The following is a 13,936-nucleotide window of genomic DNA, read 5'->3' on the forward strand; positions in this document are numbered from 1 at the left end:
ATTGGTTTAGTGCGTCATTACTGATGATAAAGACATTTCAGCTCTCCTCTCAGTCTGGCTGTTGGCAGTTCTTATGATCTGGTCCTTAATTAAGAACCCAGGCTTCTTTCTAGGATGAGTACTTGGTATGTGTGCAGTATAAATAGCATGATATACAGGAACTTGACAGATTTTCTGGCAGATGAAATATGCCATATTTTAGTAGCTCATAAATTAGGGTTGTAGATTATAGGAATGCCAGCCTTGCACCACAGTACTTGTGCTGCAGTACCACTAATGTGGTGTCCTGGACCTAAAGATGTGTATAAACAATGGTGGATCACACAGAGAAGGCAGAAGTAGAAGTAATTTGTTCTTAAAAAGAACAGATACAAAAAGTTGCAATAGCTTTTAGGTTGATAGAGGATAAGCACTATTCAAACACGCTCAATTTCTCTGCTGGTTGTTTTGCTTTGAGTTCAGCATTCAAATGAAAAAGCTGTGCTGCAGCTTGTTAGATTACAGACATGTGATGTTCAACCAGCACACTGTTAAACTGTGTGGAGACCACACGTGAATATCCCCACCTGTGTCTTGGCTTTCAGTGTAACAGCTGTACAATAACAAGTCAAATGCTTAAATTAATGATTTTTCTTTGAAGAGTGGGAACTCTGACCTCCAGGTTTATAATATAGACATATATACATATATCATTATATATAGACTATATATACTACATGTATAGTTCTGAGAAAGGAGTGCTAAGACATATCAAAGAGTAAAACTGGTGAAAATGGCAAAGGACGGGAAGAATCTCTGATCCCTTTGCTTTGCAAGTGAAGTACTGCAACTAACAACTTCTATGCCTATGTCTAAAGACTCATGAAAGCAAGGCAAGTAAGCTTAATATGGTTTTCTTGCCTTCCCAGAAAATTCACAAAACACTTTTTAAAAAAGCTCATATTACCTGAAGTGTCAGTTATCTTAGACTAATATTTAGACTCAAGCGAACCCAGTGGCATTAGCTGTTTTAGTTTCAGCGAATCCATCACATCTACTATCACCTGTAAAAAAATACACAGAATGTATCTAAAAAAGTAGGTTTTGATAGACCACAGTGAAAAAGCCAGGAGCATTTTTATACCCTCCTCTGGTCTGGAAAAGTACTGTGGCAAAGGAACAGACAAAGAAGGAACTAAGTAAACCATATTAACATGAAGTGATACCAGTGTAATTACAATGTATTTTTTAATATATCTGTATTACCACTGTCCATAAATTATCCTGAAACTAATACTTTTTACATTTGGCTGACAGTTCTTTGGATAACCTGTAATCTTAGATAAAATGTTTTAATAAGACTTTCCTTTTGGACATGCAGTCCTTCTGTTTAAAACAATCATGTGAAATTACAAGGATCAACATGAGTTGATTTTAAAATTGCAGAAGAACTGAGTCAAAAACATGATAATCCAGAATCAAGGTGCTGATGGTGACTACTCACAAAAAAAATACTTTTTTCCTCCCCTAAAAACCGTTTCTGCATATTCGTAGTGCCCTAGCAGCATAATACAAAACAGCAAAGAATTTTTATGTTCTAATTGCCAATTTTGCTTAAACATAGTGAAGGGAATAAAGACAACAATCAGCTATTGCAAGATTGACCTACTTTTGTTTTTTTATCGATGGTAGGTGGGGGTTGGTTTATTTTTGAGAGGCTGTGCAATACACATTGTTCTGTCTTTTCATTCTGCACTGACACCTGGCATAAACTGTCCACCAGCGCACATGGGCTGCCTCTAAATACAGTTCAAACACCACCATGCACTGACACATTAAAAGCATTAGTTTGAGACAGGGTTTTTCACCTGCTTGGTCCCTGGCTTAGTGTCACATTTGCATTTTCTGTTCATGTGTTTCCTTTTTCCCAGCTTGTTCTTTCAGCTTTCTTTTTTCTTTGAGAATTTCATCTTTGCTTCTGGATGGCTGCCATCCCTTCCCTACAGCCAGCCCTGGCAGAGCACTGTTTTTTCTCTCTTGTTGGCATTTAGTTAGTTTTTTTACTCTCAGTCTTCTCCCAACTGGGAGATTGAATTAAAAAAAAGGGAAGGGGGAAGGAAACATTAAGTGTCATTCCAGTGACACACAACCTGAATGGGTGTGTGTGGATAATGTGGACATAAAGGTTTGGGCCAACAATGTAGATCTCCAGCCAGCACTGCTCTGCCTGTCCCTTTCAACCCACAGTCCAGAGCCTGGGGTCAGGTTTGTCCTTAGTGAAGATAAACTTCCTGAAGTTTTGATTGGTTTTTTTACAGGCTGATAAATTTCCAGGATAAACAACATACTCCTCTAGATTTTAGCATGCATACCTTAGGAAACAGAACTCACTACACATGCTTAAAGTGACTTTTGCAATTTAAACAAAAGTGTTTCACCAAGATTGGAAGGAAGCGCAAAGTTAAAAGAATACACTTCTCATGAAAATTCCTAGGATGTGAGCTTTTCTCCTGAATTTTCTGACATTTCTGCAACAGAAAGCACAAGATAGGCATATGCACAAATTCCTCAAAGGAAAAACACACTTTTGTTCCACTCCTGTGTTGATTTAAGTCTTATTAAATGTGGATCTAACTTGAAGAATTGCACAATTTTAAAAGGTTTTTTCATTACTGAATTAATGGAGGGTACAAATTATCTTCAAAATTGTGTGATGATAAACATGATTCCTAAAAAAAGCAAACAACTCCTCCAAACAAGAAGAAACAAAAGTCCCAAACGAGCAGTAGATGTGATTTAGGCTGATCTGCTTAATGACCTCTCTGAAATTTCAGCATGTGCTCTTTTCCCTTGCTGTGGGGAAGGCAAAAGGTTTTATCAGAATAAAACTTAATGAGAACTAGGTCAACAGACTTCAGAATTCTACTCTGTATGACAATGGGACTGCCAAGCTGGCCCTGACACACCTCAGTACAGGGGTAAATGCAGTTTATGGATTAACACCCTGCTTGAATTTGAGAAGCACAAGGCTACAGTGACCTGCATAGATACTTCATTGGCTAATGACAAATTGTAGTAGCTTACATTGCAATTTATATGCCAAAAATGTCCCATCAAGTGTGAATCAACGATTTTGTTTGATGTAAGTTCATTGGCAGAGATCTCAAATTACAGGCAAAACTTGGGTTGAAATTAGTTGTCATAAAAACCAATTTAAATTGCCCTGTAAATTGCATTAAATAAGTGGCTTTTCAGCTGCCAGTGAGAAGTTGGCTAAGTCTGGTCTAGGAAAGACAGCTGCTCAGTCTGGATGAGTCTATCAAGCCATCCAAATCAAGACATTTACTGTAGGGAATGCTGAAAACATAACTCAAACCACAAAAATGTAAATTTCTGTAGCAATTTCAATATTCATACTTGAAACTTCAAAATGTTGATTTTCCATGTCTTTGCAATCTATTGGAAAACTAGCAGCCTGTGACCAACAGGGGATCTCAGTAGAAAAACACTGTGCAGCTAAATAAACATTGAAATAAATGCTCTGTGATTAGTACTTACACTTTCAGCCTATAATGTATAATTCAAGCAAAGAAATTTCTTAAAAGTTTGAAATTACCTTTGAATGCGAACCAGAACTCACAAAAAGCTGTATGGAGAAACACGATAGGCTAGCTATAGCAAAACATCCCAGTAATCTATATTGCTTATCCAAAAGTTCCCCCCATCACATTTCCTACTTCTGTGGTCTATAAATTTAGAATAGGGAAGTTCTGATCTTCAGTCAGACCACAGCTGTTCTAAACTGCATGTGAAAGACAGATGAAATCCCTTGGAAGAGCCTTCAGGAAATGCTCAGTGAATTCATTCCTCTAATTTAACTCTCTCTATCCCAGTTATTGAAAACTATTTAAGTCTGTTATATACACATGCACAATTAGAAATCTCATGGATTTCTGCTCCCAAGACAGGTCAAAAAAATAGCTGACAAAGCACAGAAGAAATACTGGGAATTGATTCATTCACCGAAGAATGAAGATGATTATGTGGTAACATCTGATGCAGAGCTGGATGCCAAATTAGTGATAAACCTATGGACCATGAGGTGAGTCAGTATGAATTAATAGTTGAAATATGAATACATGAAAATGGCTCATTTTCCCAGCCAATAACAAGTACTAGTTACTTTCAACAGGGCACCCTCAGTTGCCTGTATCATTTGAAAAGCTCAAAAAATGGCATCAAGTGTTAGAATGACATTGTTGTTCTCTGCAGCTGTTCAGTACCAGAGAGGAAGGCAATCTTTAGCTATTTTCCCCTCTCAGTGGTGTCACCACCATATCTGTGCACACATCCCTGCACACACATTTGGTGGAACAGCTCACCTGGTTTGAGTTTGCTTCAGTAACTGAAGTGTTACCACAGAGTCCGGCAGCCAGGCTGAGAATTCTTTGTTATGTGGACTTGCTCAGGGCTCAGGAGCATTATAACACCAAGTAAGCTACACTCTCCTTTTTAAAAATACTTGCAGCATTAAAGGCTACCAGATGACATAAATTCCTTATTGGTGTCATTCCAAGCCTTAGGCACACTGCTGATTGAGCAGTGGATGTGGACACCCAGAGCCATCTGCTCAAAACATGGACTGAACCAAAGTCTGAAAGGTGTGGCATGGGTGTGCATTAGTGGGAAGTGTTCATACTATGATGCTTGGGATTTACAACAAACTTGTTTTCTAATGTTCCCTGTTAAATGCCACTAATTTGTTTTCTAATTTAAAGAACACAATTTTCCATCTCTCTCCCATTCTCTTCCTCTCAGGCTTTGCATAAGCTTTAGCCCAAGTGTGCAAAGGTTTGTGCAACTTTGCAAAAACATTTTGATCTTAAAAAAAAAAAAAATTATAGAATTTCCCTGAGATCCACTGGAGAAATCTTATCTCTCAGATCTCAGTTTCCTAGTTTGTTATTTCGGTGGATTCTGAGCATAGGATGAGGTGTTAGAATTCACTGGCAGTAGGTTTTTAATACTTAGAGTAGAAATCAAGAATACTTTTAATGTTACACAAAAGATCTTGTTTCCATGTTACATCAACATGTAAATGGTCTTCTTGATATAAGCATAGGATATGAGAGAATAATGGATTTAACAATCAACATGTTTTGCCTTTAGGTTTAAGAGTATACAGGCAACTTCAATGGATATTCTCTGTTGCTTTTCAGAAAACAGTACTTATCTCCTGCAGCTGCAATGCTAAACAAAGTGTTTCCTAGACCTAACAGCACAAATTTAAACAGATCCTTATTTCAGCTAACCTGCTCTAATTCCAGAGCACCTCAGTTAATACAGTGAAACCTACCCAAATCAATGGCATTAATACAGATTTAGAGAGGAGCTTACATGCAGCCTACCTGCATGCAATTTACAATAATTAGATCTTGTATCTTAACGTAGCTGAAAACTGTATCAGAACCAGCCTCCAAAAAATCAAATACTCCATGTCAGTGAAGCCTTTTCTGACAGGAAACAAATAAGATTAGTCTTCATAGTAGCTAAGCTTTGGGCAGAATGGTGAGGGGGTGGAGATGATGATTTTTCTCCCCTTCTAATCCAATCTATTTAAACAGAGGAATCAAAACAACAGCTGTTTTAGTACAGTACTGTGCCACAGAATCCAGCACAAACTCACCAAAGACGAGAAGATGAGGAGACTACAGTTGTCCTATTTCAGCTTTCCAGCCTCTAGGCTGCTGTAATTCAAAGATCAAGTCCAAATGGTCCTGTTGAAAAGCAGCCATGACTTTTGCCAGGAGAACAGTTTCCAAGCTGCGCACCATCCCACCACACAGAGCTCTGAACCTCTGCAGTATCTATAGGTATTGTTTGCTACATGCAAACAGAGGATTATGAGACAAATCTAACCAGATCATTGAGAATAATAACATTATACTACATACCAGAGAAGTCTGTCTTAATGAAAGAAATCTCTGTTTCTAATATTTTCTAAGCCTGCTGCAGTATACTGAAAAATATTTTTGTGCAACAACTGAAAAATATTTTCACTTTTGGGATGTCTCAATTGTAGTCTCTTATATCTTGGCTGACATATTAGAAGGTAATAATTTTGCTTAGCTAGCTCAAGTATAGCTTTTGCCATTTCCTACCATCCTTCTGTATTTATTTTCTATAATTTGTGATACAACAGTTTGTAGGGCTGCTATTTTTAAAAAGTTGGAGAGAAACAAACTTTTTTCATTTCCCTCTGCAGCAGTATCTTGCCATTTACTCTTATTTTGCTATCCACTCCCTGTTTTATAAGCAAAGTATCAAGTTTCTTATTCCTCACAGGATCAAGAAGGGAAAACCTTCCTCTTTTTAAACAGACCTTTAGGCTAACACTCCAGAATAGCAGACACTCTGGGCCCCCAATGCCATGTTCTCTTACACATTTCTAAGTCCCTTGTGACAGCAGGGCCACGGCAGCAGGCAGTATTTACCTTTGACACACCTTTTTGTCAGAGACATTTACTCTGGATGCCTGTGCTGTTAGTTTCCCCCACCCTGAGAGGAACTCCTGAGCACAGAAGAGCAGGGTGGGTTACAAGGAAGCACAGCTGATGCTCTGAGGCAGCCCTGGCTGCTGACCTCAGTCTTACACCACCAGCAGGGCCCTGGGGGAGCACTGCCTGCAGTCAGACATCTGCACACCTGTGGCTGAAGCCACCCCCCATTCCCCAGGAGGTGATCCTCCCTCCTGTCTGTGCTCATAATTACTCTGGGTTTGGATCATCAGCCTTCTGAGACTTTTGTCTTGGTTGCACTTCATAAACTGTCTACACATAGCACTCAGAACTCGTCAGGAGTTAAGTTCCACTCTTGTTTCTGTTCTTCACGTTGCTGGGAAGCTTGATTGCTATGAGATAAAACAATACTTCTATATTTTAAAATTTCTAGTAGTACATTCATACTGCTTATTTACATGCTTATATAATTAACAGTTGAACTGATTATGTCCACAAAATATAAATCAACCATTTCCTTCTAAAAAGTGTTCTTTTTTTAATGTTCTTCCATTCAAATGGCCTGTACAGATATCTACTACTGAGCAGTAATATACTGATAGAGACTTTATGGTACAATATACATCAAAAAGCTTCTCCTAGTTTCAGGTTTTTCTTTTCTCCTTTTTTAGTATTCTTGCTATTTAAATAAGGACTGAATATGTAACAGTAGGGATATACAATATCTATACGTCTCTAGATATATATTTATATAGTATATAAAGTCAGGGCACATTAAAACATTTATGGTCTCCTGAGGGAGTCACTGCTTGGGATTTACCACAGAGATAAGGTTTGAGATTTCATTAAAAAATACATTAATGCTGCATTTTCACAACTAAAAGAATAAAAAGTCCTCTGTTAAATATTCAATCTAATTATACTTTGCAGGGTCTATTAGCAAAGCTGTGATTGTAATGAAGAAAGAATTTTATAATGCTTGCAAACTTCAATAGCACATTATACTGAAAAACAGTAATTATGGACTAAAAAGATTTTCTCTTTCCAATTAAAAAATTAAATGCCAGCATAATATGTCATTGTTCATGTGCTAGTCTTTATTAATCATACAGTGTAAAATGACAACTAACGTGGAAAGATTGTGGAAAAGAAATTCCCCCTCCACTGCACCTTTACGTCTTAATCCTAAAAAAAAAAAAAACGCCATCAAAACCACCTTGGGATAGTAAAATCAGATATTTTAAAAATATTAATGGGAAATGGGTTGGAAACTAGTATTTAAAGTTACATTACAACTACATAGCCTTTTAAACTGCTGTTTTCAATAAGCATTTCAAAAATGTTAATCAAAATTGTCTAAAATGCTCAATAATATACATATAAAATCATATACACAAGTGGTTTCTCATTTATTTTTAACTTTTTGCATTTTGTGTTATTTTGGGAATTATTTAGATATATACTATAATTTACATATAAATCTACTTAGATATTACAATTTTTTATAAGCTTCTGTAAGTCACAAGAAAAAGAACAGAAAATTTACCTTATAAAATTCCTGGAAACATTACTGGGAACATCTTAAATCCCTGTGTTGAGCTAGAGACATTTTAGTAGAAACATTATTATGTTTAATAATACAGTAAAATATTTACATTTATCTTCCTTTGTAGCATGCCTATATATCCCTTAAACATGTTTTCTTCCCAATGCCCATTGTGTCACCATTGCTCCATATGAAATCTGACATGTACAGCAGTGACTTATTTTTTATTTCATTCTTTCCCCACCCTTAGGTATCCCACATCTAACTGCAGACGCTGTCAAAATCCGCACCTTAGCAGTTTGGAACAATGTGCTGCCACCCTCAGAGTTCTCATGATAAAAATTTTTAATAAATTGGAATTGCCACACATTTTATTTTTCAATTTCTTTTTTTAATATCAGTATCTGAAGAAGAAAATAAGGTAGAGCTCTTGTGAAAGTCTCAGGCAGAATCTGGAAAAAAAGGACACATGTCAAGGGCAAGGTTTTCAATTTTATGTTTTTAATAGTCCCCATTCATTCAGTTGAATGCACTGCTGTTAATTCATATGAAGGTATCATTGCAAGTACAGGGTGCAGAGGTGTTTGGAGAGGCACATGGCAAAAGCAGAAGCCATTTCATACATGAAGAGAAAAGCACTTTGCTAAACTCCGATGTCTGTCAAGTACAAGGCGGCAAAGATCTGGTGATAAATGGGAGCCCTGCCCCTCTCTTCCCCAGCTCAGGCCGAGTGCCTGCTCTGTGTCCTCCCCACACATCCTTCTCCTGTTCAGACTGGGCTACACAAGCACCTCAGACCTGTGGCTAATACAAACCCACCAGAGATGCACCAAGGCCAAAGCCCAGCCCAACAGGCTGGCACGGCACAGCGCTGTGCGGTCCCGGGGCAGGGAGCTCACTGCTCCAGGGCCAGGCAGCAACAGCAACAGCTGTGGGTCACACTCCAGCTGTTCTCAGACATCTTCTTCAACAGACTGAAGGGAAGTTCCATGCAACTGCTGGGCAGGTAGAGACACACCTTGCTATCAAAAACAGATCCTTCCCCCACTTGTCTACTGTGAGCTGGCAGGAGCAGAGGAGGCATTATTACTGGATAATGTATTGATATTCAGAATGCTGGGAATTTCAGTTTAAAGAATTGGTAAAGCTGGTTTTTGCAGTGTTTTGATGCAAAGCTCTCCACAAGCAGGCAAACAGGCTCCTGTTATTGCTGTAAATTCTGAGCTGCATTTATGGAACATGCATCTCTGGTACTTTTACACTTTGGGGCATAGAATGGTAAAATCAACTTTATGTACCACCTTCTAGCTTTAGCATTTATTATTGTTCTTGCCATGTGGTAAAACAATCCATGTGGAGGGGCAGCCTGTGTGTGAAAGCTGAAAAACATGAAGACTAAAATATTAATTTTTACTATTTTGTAGTTATAGTCAATCCATTTCTCCCACATGTCCTCAAAATATTCTGTTCACTTGTGCTCTTGCATATTTTTATATTTATACTTCTTTTATATTCATGTTGGCCTTAGTTTCACCTTCGGCAGGAGCTACCAACATTCTGCTATAAAACTACAATATTCTATGCCCTCTGGCACAGGATAGAGAGAAACAAGGCTGTGAATGAAAGATGAATACTACAAGCTGTATTCCTGACAAGAGCAAACAAAATGGAGAATTCCAAAACATAAACATTCACTCATCCATACAAGTACCATCTACACTGCAGGAAGTATTGGTTGCCAACAAATTCACCATGAATTTGTGGATGCAAAGACATGTCATCAGTAGCTAAAATACATACTGAGGTATTTATTATACCTCAAGAGTGAGCTCACCAGACAAAATAGAACTAAACAAATCCCCTTCATGGCTGGAGAACAACCCCCTGTTGTTCTCTATATTTGTTTTTAAAACTGAAGAATGTGCTTATCACCATGAACAAGTCACCATAAAAGAATCCTTGCAACGACTTTCTTAATAATTTAGACAATTGCCTTTCAAAAGCTTCTCCTCCATCTTCTGTCCCTCCAGCAGTTACTCTTTTAAGTGTTTTTTCTGAGAAAACAAAAGGGTGAAGGAGAACTTCTCTTTTCTGCCTGAAACACCTCCAGGATGACAGTGTAATTACATGCAAAGTGCACAGTTCAGTGTGGAAGATGTAGCAGGGGACTCAGTAACTGAAGAGATTGTGTTGCTACGGGAACAGGGGCAAAGGGGTCTGAGTGGAGAATTTTGTACAGAACTTAGAGAATCATAAATACTGTGATTAGTGTAATAAACTGGCCTTGCTTGCATTGCATGGGTCTGTGTCCCTCAATCCCCTCAGTCAAGATTCTGCAAAATAAAATCCAAAACTGCACATCTACTGCTAGGTTACTGTAAAAGATTACCTTCACTCCTCAGTTTTCACTTTTAGGAAGTGAAGAGGTTATAATTACTATGCAGTGTTTATAAATTTTTCTGCAATAGATGGTCAATTCTGTGCAATAGAAATTATTACATCATATAAGCACAAAAAGCCTCATAACGATAAAAATCTATAGGATTGAGACTCATTCTCAGTTGTTTTAAATTCACAGATTCTCTAATCAGGAACTATTGCAGGTAATATAATACAGTAAGAGTCAAAGACTGATCTTTTGCCTTTGCATGTTCCACCTTCCACAGGTTTAGATGCAGATGGAAGGAAAGGCTACCAAATCTGAGTTTGAGAAGCTGAAGGGGTGCAGGCTGGAAGGTGAACCTGCTTTAAGGCAGTCACTGTACCTGTTGTCACATTTCCTGTCAGTCTATCAGGTATCTGTTCTATCCAGACCCCTCCTGCTCACCTGCCCTTGCCAATTCCCCATGATTTGAGTGTGCATCTTCTCATGGTAGGTATGGACCTGACAGCTTTGTCTCCCTGCCTGCAGGAATGACCTCTCCTGAACTGCAGTCTTGCACATTTTACTCATCTTTTTCAATGAAACAGAGCAAATGTAACTTAAGTATTTATAAATTTTTTTCAACTAAAAAAATGAAATACGAGGAATTCTGCAGTCTTCTGGGAAGCAACACATAGCTAAGCCATAATTCCTCATCTTCCTCCAAGTTTCTGTGCTCATTCACCCCTGAATATTCCAATTATCCTTCTGCCCAAAAGCTACCTGCACAAGTACCTGGACATGAGAGCTGCTAGAAGAAGTGGCTATAAAATGGGATTGTATTTTTCAATCTTGGGATTAAGCGCTTTTTTTAAAGTTAATTGAATAGGAAGCCAACTGTTTGAGATCCACATACTGTAGAACCAGACAGTTAAACAAAATGCAAATAGCAGCCAGCTTTAAACTAGTTCTATGAATTCTTCACCTGTAATTCTACAAACTAGCTCAGCTCAAATCCAAAGCCCTGGAATAGCTTGTAGACTCCCATCTGCATAATTCTGTGCCAAGGAGGCAAATTTCTTTTATACTAAGAGAGGCTTTCTTACAGATACAAAGTTTCAGAAAAGGAGATTGATGAATTCAGCACACTCAAGGTCATTCCCCATGATCATTTGCCAATGTATATAGAAAAGCAGAACATTTATTCTGCTTCACCCTCACTTTTTCCTCTTTTAAATCTCACTGATCATATTGTTTATTAAAATTCCATCTATGAAATTATTTTTATGGAATTAAGAAATATTATTGATGAAATTAGTATATGGCTGTACAGCATTGTAACTTAGAAAATGGAATCTTCTTAAGTGTGACTAAAATTCTGGCATAGCATCATCTTCCTGAGGAAATACAAACAGTCCTAATGTTATGAAGTACAACCAGAATTTCTGTAACAGTTTCTGAACACATTATTGAAACTATTTCTACAAGCAGAAACTTGACATAAAATCATCATTACACATCATGCACAGGAAGAATCAATAAATTGGAGAGATGTAACAAGAGGTCATTTTGTTTCTTCTTTCTCAAGAAAGATTTTTTCCTAGCCATTACAAAACTCTCCCTTAAGCAAACCCAGTGAAGAATGTGAGAGGAGAAAGATGACATTTCCAGAAATATCAGTAAGCAACAAGCACAAAAAATAAACTACACTCTAGAAGAATCATAAACAGTCTGTACATGTTTCATTAGAAAGGAAATAACTGCTTCCCAGAATTTTTGAAAAAAAGCCCTCAACTAAAAAAAGATAATTTCTAATCTTCTTCAACTTTCAGTCTTTCATGTTATTTCTTTTTCATGTTCTGAACACACTTTTTACAGTGTGTCTAATATTTTACCCGGCTAACTGAATTACCAGGAACAGGAAAGTTAACACTTAGACTATAATCTTTAAACCCTTGAAACACCTAAGATACTTTTCCTGCAGATTGAATGTTAGAGTTTAAAGGTCCAGGACCATGGTAATGGGGTCACGAATGATGGCTCGTTATCTTGGGCCACTCACCCACAGTGCCAAGCAGGCCCCTCTGCACACAGGACTCACACCTCCAGCCCTTAGAACTTATTGTTTGTCCTCTGTAAGTGCAACCCCAACTCTCAGTCTGTCCTTGAAGCATATCAGAGGTGAGCACCCCAGCACTGGTGATGGAGCACTAGGGTAGAGTTGGCACACACAAGAAATTGGCTCCATTTTCACCTGATCCCCCTTTGGGAGGAAGGCAAAGAAAACAGTTTTGTTTTTATTCAGATTTCAATAGCAGCTGTCGGAAAGCTGCTCAGCAGTTTGGAATGTCAGAAGTAGTCCCCTTGGAGCTGGATTAGAGGGAAAAGGGGACAGCCAAGAGCACTGAGAAGATAGCTGTGTAACCATGGAGTGAAACTTACTGCCTATTCACAGACAGAAAGAACCCATTCTCTGTCACATGCAGCTCACCCTCAAATCTTGCAAGCAAGACCTAAACTAAACCTATTCCTTAGGCTTGTCTAATCTATTTTCATTAAATAACTGTATAAGATGTACTGGGACAAGAACTCTAAAAATAAATCTGCCAGTCTTATTGGAAGGGAAGCTACAATGCCTGCAAGCCAACAAAAATAACAATTTTTCATTCTACTCACAGTTCAGGAAAAATATTAATGTTTGCCAAAAAAAAAAAAAAAAAGAAGACAAAACTGATGGGAACGGAAAATATTTTCATGCTGAAAGAGGATATTACAAACAATGGAGACTTAAAGTCAAATGTCTCTCTATCCTTTTTAAAGGAACTTTCTGAAATACAACACCCAATTTTTGCAAGAATGATGTAACCTTTAAACAATACTACTTTGTCATCTAACTTTCATATATAACTATTTAACAAATTATGATGGAGCTGACCCACTGATGCCTACATATTTGAAAATTTCTTCTGGCCTCCTGGCTTTAATTTTCAGTCCTTTCAGCAGTACTGAAAAAAACTGAAAAAGAGCTGAAAATCTCAGGCCTACTTTTATTTTAGAAGTTATTCCAGAAGTTCAGAATACAGAAGTTCAATGAAGAAACAATGTGTAGATAACCAAGCTTGATGATTCTCAGATTTAAGCCCAGAAAATGGTTAAAAAAAAAAAAACAACCAAGAAAAATTGCCTATAACACCTGAACTCAAAACTACTTTTTGACATTTCTTACTTTTATTCTTCGAAGAGAGGGTAGGTGGAAGAGCTTTTTCATGAGATCAGCCTAGATATATACCCTAGGGCTGATCTAGACAACACCTGGAAGTATATGCAGAAGCATCACTGGTTTGAGGTCACTTGGTCTGTTCAGTCTGGAGAAGAGGAGGCTGAGGAGAGACCTCACTGCAGTCACAACTTCCTTGTGAGGGAAAGAGCAGGGGCAGGCACTGATCTCTTCCTTCTGGTGACCAGTGACAGGAACAGAGGGAGTGGCCTGAAGTTGGGTCAGGGGAAGTTTAGGTTGGATACTAGAAAAAG

This window comes from Taeniopygia guttata, chromosome 7 (assembly GCF_048771995.1).
Source record: "Taeniopygia guttata chromosome 7, bTaeGut7.mat, whole genome shotgun sequence".
Lineage (NCBI taxonomy): Eukaryota > Metazoa > Chordata > Aves > Passeriformes > Estrildidae > Taeniopygia > Taeniopygia guttata.